Source organism: Cyanistes caeruleus, chromosome 11, assembly GCF_971803275.1.
Source record: "Cyanistes caeruleus chromosome 11, bCyaCae1.hap1.1, whole genome shotgun sequence".
Classification (NCBI taxonomy): Eukaryota; Metazoa; Chordata; class Aves; order Passeriformes; family Paridae; genus Cyanistes; species Cyanistes caeruleus.
The window spans coordinates 21,663,346-21,675,354 of record NC_141711.1 but is presented as its reverse complement, the minus strand read 5'-3'; the positions used below and the strand labels follow the sequence as shown (position 1 = coordinate 21,675,354).

The window sequence follows — 12,009 nt, the reverse complement described above, 5'->3', positions numbered from 1 at the left end:
TGTTCTGTTTAAGCAATAAATGCCTCTTTCAGAAGAATGAATGCCATGGATTTCTTTCTTTGTCTCAAAATCTTGTTCTATTATGGACTTCACTCAGGGTGCTAACCCACCATTTAGGCTCGACTGGGCTGGCCACCCATGGCCAGCTTTCAGATCCCCCTGGCCCCCCGCAGACCCAACAGTTTCTAAGGTTAAAGGTCTTTGCTACTTGTTCTCTTAAAGTAAAAACTTATTTTCCCACTTTAGACTCCAACTTAACTGGAAATATAAAGGTAAAATTATTAAGAGAAACATTCTAATAGTGTTATAATCTAATTTCTAATTTTCAATTTCACGTTGTCTTCTACACCACCTGTGGCAAGTGAAAGCACAGAAACAGCTTAGCATAAAGAAAGCAATGACAGCCAGGATTGGCTCCCAGTGTCTGGAGATTTGAGAGTAGGGATGCAGACTATTTCAGCAGGCAGTCTGTGGGTAGGCACTCGGGGCTTCCTCCGATGTCGACGCACCAGCTACTGCTCTGGTCCACTCCTGTGGAGTGTCAGTCACGGCTTCCCATCCTTCTCCTCCAGCTGAGATGTCCAAATCTCTGGAGCTTCAGAGACCTTGACTCGAGTGTGATGTGTCCACCCGTGTTCAGCTGTCTTGACGGCTGTTTCTGTGGTCAGCAACACTTGGAAAGGTCCAAGCCACTTAGCCACCAGTGGTGCTTCTTTCCACTCCTTAACTAGGACCCGGTCTCCTGGCTGGATGTTGTGAACAGCAAAGTCCAAAGGCAGGGTCTGTGCCAGCTGAGTTTCCTGTTGAAGAGATTTCACAAGAGACAGTATCCGAGCCACATACTGTTTTAGATATACATCACTTATCTTTAGCCCTGCCCCAGGCTGAGAATTACAAGGATAAGGAATTCCAAACATCAATTCAAAAGGAGACAGTTGAATATCTTCCCTGGGTCTGGCCCTTATTCTTGCTAAAGCCAGTGGTAAGAGCTGCAGCCATGGCATTTTCGTTTCTATCACTAGCTTCAGAAGATGTTTTTTTATTTCTCTATTCATCCTTTCAACCTGGCCTGAGCTTTGGGGATGCCAGGGAGTGTGGAGGTTCCATTGTATCCCTAAAGCAGTCATTACTCCTTTAAGAACTTTTCCAGTAAAATGAGTTCCTCTATCTGAGTCTATCGCTTCCACCATCTCATATCTTGGAATTATTTGTTCTAAAAATACTTTAATAACTGACCCTGTAGTTGCTGAAACAGCTGGGAACACTTCTGGCCACCCTGTTAACTGACATAATATTACCAAAAGGTATTTAAATTTCTCCACCCGGGGCATCGCAGTAAAATCCACTTGGCATCTTTGGAAGGGACTACAGCCCAAGGCCTCCCTCCTCTGGCCAGTTTCTTTGTAACTTTGTTATTTGTCTTAGCACAAATCAAACAACTATCAACAGCTTGTTTTGCCAGAACAAAAAGACCCACAGCAGCGTACATTTTGAGGAAGGCTTCTGCTATCCCTCGGGAGCCCCAATGACTCCCTTTGTGGAGCTGTTTTAGCAGTTGTGAGGCTAAAGCTTTTGATATCCACTGCTTACTATCCCTTGTAAACCAATTACCCCCTCTTTCTTCTGCCCCACTCTTGCTAACTATCTCAAGTTCTTCTGGTGGAAAAGACAGCTTCTCTGGCAAGGGGGCAGTTACTGGGAGCAAGGGAAGTAACTTAGAGATTTCTGGCAACAATGCAGCTTTCCGAGCTTCTTCATCAGCCAGTCTATTTCCTACTGCCTCTTCCGAGCACCCCGCCTGGTGTCCCTTGATGTGTATTATTGCTACCTTTTTTGGTAAATTCACCACCTCCAATAGGCGGGAGATTAAATTCTCATGAGCCAACGTTTTTCCTCTGCAGGTTAATAAACCTCTCTCTTCCCACAGTTTCCCAAATGCGTGTATCACACCATATGCATATTTAGAATCAGTAAAAATATTTACTGTCTTGTCTCGGTATAACTTGCAGGCTCTCACAGGGGCATACAGCTCGGCCGTCTGAGCTGACCAGGTGGCTGGTAACCTCCCCCCTTCCTTTAATTGCTTTCCATTTAGGACAGAGTATCCTGTAAATCGTCTTCTTTCTATCACCCTTGAAGACACATCAATAAACACGTTTTCCCCTTCAGGCCACAGGATGTCTTGCAAATCATTCCTTGCCCTAGTTTGTAGATCTATTACTTGAATACAATCATGGAATTTGCCTTGGCTCCCCTCCTCAGGGCTATTCAAACAGGAGGCTGGGTTAAAACTTTCCTTGCTTTTAAATTCTAAATTTTCTTGTTCTAATAAACAAGATTCATATTGCAACAACTGAGAGCTGGTCATCCACTTAGAGGCTCTCTCAGTTAACAACGCTTTAATCTGGTGTGAAACTTTAACAATCAGATAACCCCCCTTGTCAGCTTTTGGGCCTCAGCCACCATCAGAGCTGTGGCTGCCCAGTTCTGCAGACAATGGGTCCAGCCTCTGGCCACCGGGTCTAACAGTTTTGAAAAATAGGCAACAGGCCTCCGTGTTCTCTTATGCTCTTGAACTAAAATTTCTTTTGCATGAATTTGTATAAACATGATTTAGTTTAGCAGCAAGTACTGCCACTGTTTCAAGCTAATTACATTACAACTACTCTCTATCTCAATTTTTTGCATCAAGTCTATCTTAGGCATAGGGAGGTGACTAACAAATTAACTTCCATTAAGGAAACTTTAATATTTATAACAATTTATAACTTTTAACATTTCTTAAAAATGAGATTCACTTAATAAATTATAAAAAGAATTTAATATAAACAAAAGACAATTAGGAGACAAAAGAAATAAAGCAAAGGGTTAAAACGGCCGGGTGCCCTGGTGGGTTGCCAGGAACACACCTGGTATTTCGGTATTTCTCTTTTATTCCCCCCTGCTGTGAAGGTTTAATGCATATTCAAAGCATCCCCTCCCTGGTTCTGGCTTCTTAGATCATGCTTTTGTACAGTTTTTATTTTCTGCTGGTCAGCATTTACTTTTGCTGGTCATCATTATTCTTGCAGATGAGCATTATTTTTGGAGTTTGGTTTCCTTTCTTTTGCACATGGTCACTTGTTGATGACAGTCCGGGCCCCTCATCCTTCCCCTGAGGTCAGCTGGTGTTCATATCTTCCGCTGATAACAGTTTGGGTTCTGTTGTTCTCCTGATAACAGCTTGGGCCCCATTGTCCTTGCCCTCTGGGGTTTCCTTGCCTTGTACCTAGGAAATTCTTTTAAACTTAAGACTTGTTAGCAAGAAAAAAAGTACATACATAGCTAAAAAGTATTTAATATATAATATTCATCTGCGAAAGCCAATATCACAATACAAATTTATAACAAACCCCTCCTCTTCTTTTTTCATAAATCATTTGGCTTGAGCAATAATTCTTGTTCTCTAGCTTCTAGCACTCGTTCATGAATTTTTTATTTTTTTTTTTGTGCCGTTCCAGATGTAGCCAATTTTGAGTCTGTAGGCATTGCTACTATTTGCATGCCTTGCACTACTTTGGTGATTAGCCAAATTAAACAGGGGATTAAACAAGGAAGAAATATTAAACCGGCTGTAGCACTGCTACAAGGAGAAGAAACTTAGCTTCTTCTACTACTCTATCCCTGATATATTATCCCACCAGTTAGTGGTCATTACTGATTTTCATTTTTGGACTGGCACATGGGCCATTTTTCTGATATCCTAGGCGATATCTAGAATGGCATTTTTATTGTCATTGAAAACAACAATCTTATGTATTAATTTTCTCACAGAACACCCCTTCTTTTAGCCAATAAATAGTCTAAAGCCAGTCTATTTTGATTTACTGCAGCTGTGCCTTTGCATCACTGACTGGCTATTAATTCCATAGCTCCAGCTGTTTCATTGGTTATGATTTCTACAACAGCCTGGAGTTTCATAATGCAAAAATTGGGGTTTGATATCCCCAACTTCCATCTTGTGCCCAAGAATGTTTCCAATATGCATTCAGGGGCCATTTCTCATCTCCCCATTTTTGAGGTGCTCAAACCATTCCCTTTTATTTCTTTTTAGGACCTCAAAAACCAACACCCCAACTGATTTCTGTCTCGTCCTGACAAAAAGAAAAATCCTAGCTGAATCATTCTCAGAGTACAACTCCCCTTCCATTGTGAAGGAAGCTTTGGGTATGCCCTTTTCTCACATATCCCAAAATAAGACCTCTGGTGCTTTCTAATAGTAATTTTTCTGTTGATTTATATTTCCCCAAAATTTGGCTATTTCCAGAGTAAGGATTTTTCCCTGTACTATTACACTGGAAGAATCTGGTTCTATTACTATGTACACAGTTTTTTTCTTTTACTTTCCTTGGGGTCTAATACAGAGTTGGTTTCTCTGGAACTTACTATGTACAAGTTTTATTACCAGCTTTATACTTTTTACTAGGAGTATTTCTCACTTCATGAAGAAATTTTCTCCATTTAATTGCTGTTTGAGCTTTGCTTACATGTCCTGACATGAGGTTAATACAGGTCTAGGTTGCTGTGTTGGCTTTATCTTTTCACTTACCATTTGCTCTCTTACCAAATCTTGCTTATTTCTCCTGGCAACAACTGTGAAGCAAATCCATCTTTTTCTCTTTTTTGGGCAGTTGTTTTCTAATCTGTTACTACTTGTTCCTAGATTTTCTGTGGTCTAATATTTTCCCTTTTATGCATACAGGTACTTAATTTGGATGGGTTATAACAGTGATTATTGATATTGGTGTGGGTAATAAGAAAGAAACCCCGGTGTCTTTCCATGTAAAGCTTTCAATAGCATTTGTAACATGGCTTTACTGGTGTCCCAAAAGGGAAAAAAAGGATAAGTGACAGAAGAAGGAATAATAGGGGTCCAGTATGGCTTACACCCCCACCAATCCTGCCTATGAGGTTGCAGCTCACAGCGGGTGTTTATATTCTTCTCGGTGGCGAGTTGTAGTGGTCAGTCTGGTCTTGCCCCCTAGTTCCTTGTCACTTCCTCTTTTGTAATTTCCAAGCAAATTTCTTTTGACGCCTTTGAACAGCAGTTTCCAACCCTTCCTCAGGTTCTTCCCACTCAACACGCACTAGTAATTTCCCATCTGGAAAAAAGTTATCATTTAAGTTATTCTTAATAGATTTGGCACCCAACACTTCCTGCAATGAGAGGCTTAACTTTGTGAACCACAATACCTATTATTCTCTAATTTTAACACTTATATTTAATGCAGATAGCATGTCCTGTATTGGGATGATTTAGACAAGGTATATGATGTGGCACTGATGGAAGTTGTGGTTCTCCCCCCTCCTTTATACAAATCACAGGCAAAAGTAAAAATATACGAGGATTTCCCAACCAAAACAGCCCCAGTCGTCCTGTTTGGAGTGCGAGTTTTCCTCCCCAAGGTGGATATCAAAGTGTCCCAGAACTTATCCAGGCAGGACTTGAAACTACTGATACAGGCTTGGTCTTACTTCCCAGTTAGGCGTGATTCTTAGCTCATTCCTTGGATCATTTGGATTGTCTCAGTTCATTACCGCCGGTCTCTGCCCAAGAGTACATTTGGTATCACTGGGTTTGGGTGTTACAGTCCAGTCCTCAGGTCTTTTGATCTTACTGGTGTGACTCCAACTTCACTCTTTGGTCCAGATTGCAGCTTCTCTGCCTTAATTATCAGTAGTACCTGAAAACAATTTCTTAATAACACAGGGAGAATGAAAACATCACATCAAAATTTTCCATCAGTATTCTTTAAAATTCTTGGGTTAAGCAAAATTTAACAGTTAACATAGGAGCCAATCTCTTTCTGCGCGTTCAAATTAGTTAAACAAGAAAGGCTAGGTTAGTTTTGACTTCAAATAAATTACATTCATTACCTTTTTACCCTTTGGTTACAATTTACTTGTTTAGCTTCACAAACTTATTTTATCGGTTTCTTAGACCCCTTCCTTTTAACAACAAGAGTAAAAGAAAGAAAGGGAAAAAAAAAATAAGAGAAAAAGAGATCCTATTTCAAGAAATTAAACACCTTGATGAGGTTTTCAGAACCTAACGAGCAAGACTACTTTTGCTTTGGTCTCATCATCCACCGGTCTGTTTCTCGACCTTTGTTCCGTTCCTTCTTTCCCACTGACAGCAGTTTTTCAGGCTATCTCTCTCCCCCACCCCTGCTGCTGCAGCTCTGGGCTGAGCAGGCTGTTTCAGCCGCTCGCTCTGCAGGGGCCCACTTGTGTCCTTGCCAGTCACTTGCTGACGTGCTGACCCTGGGGCAAAGCTCGTGTCCCCTCTTTCTCTGCTGTGCCGTCCCTTCACACACAGGACTGGCATTTTCAAACACACTCAGCTCCCGCCACTGCCGAGGGGCAGAGCCCGGAGTCCACAGCGCTCTGGTCTGGGGCTCCTCTGCTGGGCCAGCTTGCTCTTCAGCAGCAAACCTCACCCAGCACTGCTGCCGGGCCGGCGAGCACTGCCGGCACCCCGCACCCCTCGAGACCCCGGCACAGACAGGGCGGGTCCCGCTCCAGCAGCGCCACTCACGAACCGCGCTCTGCACCCTTCACATGGGGTGGGAGAGGACCGGGAACCGCCACACCAGGCCCTGCTGTTCGCCACTCACAGGGACCGGGTCCTGCTACAGCCGCTTTACATAAAAGCAATAAAACAACACCTAAACCTAGCAACTCCTAACCCAGTGCTCCAGATGCTCCTAACATCCCCTATTTCGGGCACAATTCTCATCTCTAATCGCACTTGAAAGTTTTTCTCCCCACAAGCCAGTGCTCACTCTTCGGAGCCAACAAGACACTTCTCGCTCTCTTTCTAAAAATCTTTACAACTCTAATGAAAGGAAACTCAAACCTCTCTCTCTTTCTCTCTGCCACTATCATCTCGCCACTCTTTACACCACATCTCTCCAGAATCTCCACTACACAAATCACTTTGCTTCAGAATCAACAACAAATTCTAACACCTCCTTTTGGGGACCCTCCCCAAAGCCATCAAAGGCGCTAGACACAGAGACCAGTCAGCTAGCCAGCTACTTTTACCAACTAAAACAAATCTGCAATTACTATTTCTACTGCCTTGAACAGATCTTCAGTCAAGCTAGAAATGAAGACAAAGACATCATTCTTCTCTAAATTTTCTTCTACAAGTACAAAGGAGTCCATCTTCACACAGCTGCTTAATGTGAATAATCTCTAGTGTAACTTTTCTCATGACAAGATATGATCAGGTCTTTTATTCTTACAGGCATTTAGATACATTGACAAGCTTCTGACAATACCTTTATGTTTCAACAGTACTATGAACAATCTATAGCAATAACCAGTCTTACAATTGTTTTCGAACTCTTCTTTCACAAAATAAGACTCATTCCAAAAACAAATGTACTTATTAAAATAGACCAAGTTTAGAGTCTCCACAATTGTCTTCTCAATTCAAAACACCAACAATCTTAATTCTAATCTTTTAACTGGGTCCACTTCTGCTTCTGTAATAAGCACAGCAGCAAAACAACACAAGCACTCCTAGAGACGTGCACTTTCTTGGCAAATTCAAAAGAACAAGAAATCATGGCAGTTCTGAGCCTGATCTTCAGCTAAACACACTATCACAATAACTCCTTAGCAATCATCAGAGAGATGATCAGCATTTCATATTGTGAAAAGAGACAAAATAATTTTCAGCAGCAGTAAAAAGATTTACAACAATCCAAAGGATTTTGCTTTTAGGCTGGTACCAGGTTCTGCTGTTAAGAGCCATGGGCTGTGCCCATCAGCACGGAACACAAACAACATTAGGGTTAACAGCTCACTTATTGACAACCTGATAAGTTTTCACCTCAAGAAGTGACTACTATGCAAATTACTGTAACTTGCCTTTAAAATTAAAATCAACCACAAAATTCTATGATATTTACTAAAGTAAAGAAATTGGAAGGCATACTAAGAAATGGGTTTGTTTCTCTACAAAATAAATATTGCAGTCACTCAAGAAAAAAAAAAACAACAAACAAACAGAGCTCACTTCTTTTTCACTTTCTCCCAGGATACATGCTCTTCCTGGAATCTCAAATTTTAAGCACCGACACAGCTGACTGCTGCAGAAGACCACAGCACCATCATACACGGAATTCTCTCAGAACCCGGTAAAACAAAGGCTTGCAACTTGCAGATCCCTTGGTTTGGAGCTGATACCATACGCCAGTACTGCTCCATATCTCACTCATACATCTGGCTAAGAAAAAGCTCTCTGAGACAGTTTGACACCAGTCTTTACTCCCGAAATCACAGAACTTAATGTGCCCGAGGTCTCATAAGACCCCGGCATAGAAAACCTGGGTCCCAGAGGTACTCACCTGGTTCTCTCACCATTGGGCTTGTTCCCGGCCTGTTTCACAGCTTCAGGAGGTTCCAGGAGTCACTGAGAGCTCCTCCAATCCCCCTGTGCCTGGAGCAGGGAACCTGAACCGGCATCTGTGGTTCAATCCAGCCTGCCTGCAGCCGCCTAAACACAGCTCTGCGGCTCGAGAGCTCCAAAATAAGTTTAAACAATGCAGGGGCACCAAGACTTAGAAGGCCCCTGCCCTCACTTTACTCAAAAGGGATGGGCTGAACTCATCCCCTCAGGGCACCCTCCGTGCCCTGATCTTATCAGGGTTCGGCCTGACTCACCGCCGGTCGGAGCTCTGGGAGTTCCCTTGCACTCCTGAGGCTGACCCGCCCCTCTGTCCCAATAGCTCGGCAAGGAGTAGCCCTGGGAGCACCATCTCCCAGGAAAACCTTTCACCGCCGCTACAGTGGGGCAAAAAAAACTTCTAAAAAAGCCCCAAAAAACCAAAAACCAAACAACTTCAAACGCTGAATCACATACCAGCTCACCAAAGCGACCCCTCCCCCGCAAGCACCTCTTGTTGCCCAGGGGGGAGGAAAGGCACGGAGGGAAGATCACCACTAAAGATTACCTTGGCTCTGCTCTGAGACCAGAGCTGCTATCCTGCTGAGAACAGACTTGATACAACACCCCCGCGGCTCCTGGGCTACAAGTCCCAGTTCTTGTTTGCCACCCCGGGGCTCCAAGACAGGAGCTCGCAGGGAGGAAGCGAATCACTCCATGTGTCCCCACCGTGATCCAGTCCCTGTGGAAGCATCGACCCGTGTTCACTCCTACTCCAGCACAGCACAGGAAACCTTTCCTCTTTTGCAACACAATTCCAAGAAAAACCACAAACTTTAACGCAACAATCACACCTATTTATGCTTTCTCACATCTGTTCATTCAACTCCACCCAGTCACAGCAAGACAATAAGGTGCTCTTTACTTCCCTTGTTAATATCCGCCCATGGGCACTGTAATATGTCAAATATCCCAAGTTTCTTGGATTATTCCTCAATTTGGCAGTTTTAAATCCAAATTTCTTGGATTTAATCCTCAACTTGACAAAGTTTTCGAGAATCCACATTTTACTCTGTTTTCCCAGTGGATTGTGCCAGGAAAACCTTGGGCTCCCTTTCCCGAGGGGCCAACCCCTCCCCTGAGACCCAGTCCCAGTAACCCCGGGGGTATCTTGCAACCCCCGCTTCCCGCTCCCCCAAAGATTACTTACAATCCGTCTTCTTCTTTGGGTCTTCGTGCACAAGAATTATGGAGCAAAAATACCGCAGTTTTAGGGATCCTTTTTTCCCCTTTCCTTTGCTTTATTCCTCTCCTTCTTGTCCTCGAGGTTTTGACCTGCAGCCGCTTGGTCCACGCTAGGAGAAATGGAGCGGGGTCTGCTGAACTCAGCAGGGGCGCGCCTGTTTCCCCGTTCTGGATCTCTGGTGGTCCTAGAGGTGAGGTGCTTATCCCAGAAAGAGCCCCCAAAAATTCTTAAAAACGAGATTCACTTAATAAATTATAAAAAGAATTTAATATAAACAAAAGACAATTAGGAGACAAAAGAAATAAAGCAAAGGGTTAAAACGGCTGGGTGCCCTGGTGGGTTGCCAGGAACACACCTGGTATTTCGGGGAACCCTCTTTTTTATCCCCCCCTGCTGTGAAGGTTTAATGCATATTCAAAGTGTCCCCTCCCTGATTCCACCTTCTTAGATCATGCTTTTGTACCATTTTTATTTTCTGCTGGTCAGCATTTACTTTTGCTGGTCATCATTATTCTTGCAGATGAGCATTATTTTGGAGTTTGGTTTCCTTTCTTTTGCACATGGTCACTTGTTGATAACAGTCCGGGCCCCTCATCCTTCCCCTGAGGGCAGCTGGTCTTCATATCTTCCGCTGATAACAGTTTGGGTTCTGTTGTTCTCCTGATAACAGCTTGGGCCCCAGTGTCCTTGCCCTCTGGGGTTTCCTTGCCTTGTACTCAGGAAATTCTTTTAAACTTAAGACTTGTTAGCAAGAAAAAAAGTACATACATAGCTAAAAAGTATTTAATATATAATATTCATCTGCGAAAGCCAATATCACAATACAAATTTATAACAGCTGGAAAAAAAGAACCCTGGCAGTTTGCTTAAACTATGAAGGGAAGAGATTCTTTTCAACGGGTTCTAGCTCTGCTCATTCTTTGAATTAAAAGCAGAGCCAAACTCTTCTGTTGGTCACATCAAGCCAACATAGTTGAGAAGTTTGAACGGTCTATGAAAGACAGAAGAATGTAAAAAATTATTTCATTTTATAGTACTTACAGTCTTGTAATTCTGACATGGGCTAATTCTGCTGTAATTCACTGTATCAAATAACTGGAAAAAGAAGTGGAGAAGAAGATTTTTAAAAAAAAGTTAAAAAATGTGACTTAATTTCCTACATGTTCTAAGTGCATATTCTATTATTGGCTTTTTGCAAATATTAAAATAGAAGTTATATGTGTAAGGTTAGAAAACTTTGTGCGTTAATATAGGTTCTTTTATTTCTGTTATTGATGAAACTTAGAAATACTGGTATAATACATATAGATGTTAGGCTATAACATGATATTTAAGCACAAACTACTTTTGTTTATATAACCCAGAGACTGAAAAGATAGTCAGAGACCCCCCTGCATTCTTAGATTACCTTGTCCAGATGAAGACAGCAGTCCTCCAAACCCTCCAAGAGAGGAATTTATTGCACCCGTTATAGGAGAGGGTAAAACCCAGTGGCACCAAGAGATTGATCTATTGAGAAGAGGGGAAGTTAAAAACTAAACAAAAGAACATCTAAAACTTAAGAAGAATGTCTGAATTCTGTATGAGAATTTATGACTATGTAGTAGGGTTCTGCTTTTAAGGGACAATCCTTTGTTAGCAAAGTGTGTTCTCTTAGCTGAAAGCAGAGACACCCGGCCACATCCGTATATTTTACATTATCTCCTATGATATGAGCAGACCTTACCTAAAATCAGGGTTTTTGACAAAGTGTTCTTTACAGCCTCTGTTCCAGGTTCTGAGTTAGAAGTGTTCCGGTTCTGAGTTCCATGTCAAAGTGTTCCTTGTTACCCCTACCCTATCACTGCCGGAGTTAGAGACTTCCCAACATGGCGACTGGAGACTTCCCAACATGGCGACCGGAGACTTCCCAACATGGCAACTGGGGTTTCTGTAAATTAGACACCGAAAAACACCATCCCGGACGAAAAACCCGATCCATGGAGCATCGGAACACGGAATAAAGAAACCAAGAGCAGTGCCCTGGAGTCGGGATCAAAAGACACTATCCGCCAACTCCGCTCTCCTCGCCATGACTGATAAGAGACTCGCTAGAGATGACACCCCTGGACTTTCAAGCCAAAGGGGACTCCGGGTTTAACCGCGAGGACGGAGATCCCAGCTTTGCCTACATTGCACCCCGTAGGAAGAGCCGCATTCCTCCTCCTCCACCGAGCTGCTTCAGGGAGAGACGGCAATGTGCGCATGCCCCGTCGGGCCCCCACCCCAAGCTGATTCTAATAAAGGCTTTAAAACAGGAGAAGAAGGTCTCTTAGCCCTGTTTTTA

At 43.0% G+C, this 12,009-nt stretch overlaps 1 pseudogene across 1 annotated transcript in view; it reads left to right on the top strand.

Annotated features, from left to right (window-relative positions):
• LOC147651123 (uncharacterized) overlaps nt 1-11,982 on the top strand; it is a 29,589-nt pseudogene extending 17,607 nt beyond the window's left edge. The window contains exons 12-14 of the transcript XR_015275085.1: nt 8,090-8,189; nt 9,765-9,873; nt 11,446-11,982. The product of XR_015275085.1 is annotated as an uncharacterized LOC147651123 (transcript). The remainder of the gene's footprint in view (nt 1-8,089; nt 8,190-9,764; nt 9,874-11,445) is intronic.
• Nucleotides 11,983-12,009: the final 27 nt, after the last annotated feature.